We start from the raw sequence: 3,238 nt of genomic DNA on the forward strand, positions 1-3,238 counted from the left end.
TAGTAGTTGTTGAAGTGAGTTGGTAGTAGATGGTAGTAGTTGTTGAAGTGAGTTAGTAGTAGATGGTAGTAGTTGTTGAAGTGAGTTGGTAGCAATTGGTAGTAGTTGTTGAAGTGAGTTGGTAGTAGTTGGTAGTAGTTGTTGAAGTGAGTTGGTAGTAGATGGTAGTAGTTGTTGAAGTGAGTTGGTAGTAGATGGTAATAGTTGTTGAAGTGAGTTGGTAGTAGATGGTAGTAGTTGTTGAAGTGAGTTGGTAGTAGATGGTAGTAGTTGTTGAAGTGAGTTGGTAGTAGATGGTAGTAGTTGTTGAAGTGAGTTGGTAGTAGATGGTAGTTGTTGTTGAAGTGAGTTGGTAGTAGATGGTAGTAGTTGTTGAAGTGAGTTGGTAGTAGATGGTAGTAGTTGTTGAAGTGATTTGGTAGTAGATGGTAGTAGTTGTTGAAGTGAGTTGGTAGTAGATGGTAGTTGTTGTTGAAGTGAGTTGGTAGTAGATGGTAGTTGTTGTTGAAGTGAGTTGGTAGTAGATGGTAGAAGTTGTTGAAGTGAGTTGGTAGTAGATGCAGTCATGCACCGGTGTTAAGCTGAGCGACACGGTTGGAACCTAAGACCAAGCTCAGAGAAGGAAATAGGGATGAATTAACCAAAATATTTATTGTTACATGGGGAGATATGGAGTGCAGATCCGGGGAAGCTCACATGAGTTGCAGAAAAACTTGATGTGGAGACTGAGGTTGGATTTGGCTGAGTAGAACAGGGTAAACAGGTCCTGAGAGGAATCCAATGTAGTGGTGGTGAGATGTGGAGACTGAGGTTGGAGTTGGCTGAGTAGAACAGGGTAAACAGGTCCTGAGAGGAATCCAATGTAGTGGTGGTGAGATGTGGAGACTGAGGTTGGAGTTGGCTGAGTAGAACAGGGTAAACAGGTCCTGAGGAGAATCCAAGGTAGTGGTGGTGAGATGTGGAACAGGAGACAGAAGCCAGAGACAGACTACAATGAGAGGATAAATGGTGTCAGGCAGGGGAACAGGAGACAGGAGCCAGAGACAGACTACAATGAGAGGATAAACAGTGTCAGGCAGGGGAGCAGGAGCCAGAGACAGACTACAATGAGAGGATAAATGGTGTCAGGCAGGGGAACAGGAGACAGGAGCCAGAGACAGACTACAATGAGAGGATAAACAGTGTCAGGCAGGGGAACAGGAGACAGGAGCCAGAGACAGACTACAATGAGAGGATAAACAGTGTCAGGCAGGGGAACAGGAGCCAGAGACAGACTACAATGAGAGGATAAATGGTGTCAGGCAGGGGAACAGGAGCCAGAGACAGACTACAATGAGAGGATAAATGGTGTCAGGCAGGGGAACAGGAGACAGGAGCCAGAGACAGACTACAATGAGAGGATAAACAGTGTCAGGCAGGGGAACAGGAGCCAGAGACAGACTACAATGAGAGGATAAACAGTGTCAGGCAGGGGAACAGGAGCCAGAGACAGACTACAATGAGAGGATAAATGGTGTCAGGCAGGGGAACAGGAGACAGGAGCCAGAGACAGACTACAATGAGAGGATAAACAGTGTCAGGCAGGGGAACAGGAGACAGGAGCCAGAGACAGACTACAATGAGAGGATAAATGGTGTCAGGCAGGGGAACAGGAGCCAGAGACAGACTACAATGAGAGGATAAATGGTGTCAGGCAGGGGAACAGGAGCCAGAGACAGACTACAATGAGAGGATAAATGGTGTCAGGCAGGGGAACAGGAGCCAGAGACAGACTACAATGAGAGGATAAATGGTGTCAGGCAGGGAACAGGAGCCAGAGACAGACTACAATGAGAGGATAAATGGTGTCAGGCAGGGGAACAGGAGCCAGAGACAGACTACAATGAGAGGATAAATGGTGTCAGGCAGGGGAACAGGAGCCAGAGACAGACTACAATGAGAGGATAAATGGTGTCAGGCAGGGGAACAGGAGCCAGAGACAGACTACAATGAGAGGATAAATGGTGTCAGGCAGGGGAACAGGCACAGCAGAGTAACAGGATCTTGAAAAATCATAAATGGCTAAAATCATGAACTGGCTGAGCAGAGATGGAAGTGGCAGGACTGAGTATTTGTAGAGGTCTTGATTGTGGAACAAGTTGCAGCTGGTAGGGATCTGCTCTGACTCCAGCACACCTGTCTCCAACCACACAATCACACAGAGAGGGAGTAACTGATGAGTTTCAGAAGAAAAGTATTTGTTTCTGGCCTTTTTGAGCCTGTACTCGAGCCTACGGGTGCTGATGCTCCAGATGCTCAACTGGTCTGGAGGAGGCCAGTTGTATTGCTTCTTTAATCATGACAACAGTTAAGCTGTGATAACTTAATTGCAAAGGGATTTTCTAGTTATAAATTAGCCTTTTGGGGTTGTAAACTTGGATTAGCTAACACAACGTGCCGTTGGAACACACGCGAGTGATGGTTGCTGATAATGGGCCTCTGTACGCCTATGTAGATGTTCCATTGAAAAAATAATCTGTTTCCAGCTACGGTAGTCATTTGCGGCATCAACGGTGTCTACACTGTATTTCTGATCAATTCTATGTTATTTTAATGGACAAAAAAATGTGCTTTTCGTTCAAAAAACAAGGACATTTCTACGTGACCACAAACTTTTGAATGGTTGTGTATGTTCTCCCTGTCTAGATTTTAAAGTAGCCATTTCCTGCAGTCAAATGACCCAGTAGCCTCATGGGAGGAATGTTAGTTTTTCGTCCTAATTGCATAATTAATAAACATAAAAAATGAAAATAATTGAATGCTGAAAATCTGGTGTTTCGATTAAAGATTTAGATGCACTATTGTAAAGTGGCTGTTCCACTGGATGTCATAAGGTGAATGCACCAATTTGTAAGTCGCTCTGGATAAGAGCGTCCGCTAAATGACTTAAATGTAATGTAAATGTAGTTGTTGAAGTGAGTTGGTAGTAGTTGGTAGTAGTTGTTGAAGTGAGTTGGTAGTAGATGGTAGTAGTTGTTGAAGTGAGTTGGTAGTAGATGGTAGTAGTTGTTGAAGTGAGTTGGTAGTAGATTGTGTGAAGTGAGTTGGTAGTAGATGGTAGTAGTTGTTGAAGTGAGTTGGTAGAAGTTGATAAGTGAGTTGGTAGATGTTGGTAGTAGTTGTTGAAGTGAGTTGGTAGTAGTTAGATGGAAGTGAGTTGGTAGTAGTTGGAAGTGAGTTGGTAGCAGTTGAAGTGAGT

Source organism: Oncorhynchus gorbuscha, linkage group LG20 (assembly GCF_021184085.1).
Source record: "Oncorhynchus gorbuscha isolate QuinsamMale2020 ecotype Even-year linkage group LG20, OgorEven_v1.0, whole genome shotgun sequence".
Classification (NCBI taxonomy): Eukaryota; Metazoa; Chordata; class Actinopteri; order Salmoniformes; family Salmonidae; genus Oncorhynchus; species Oncorhynchus gorbuscha.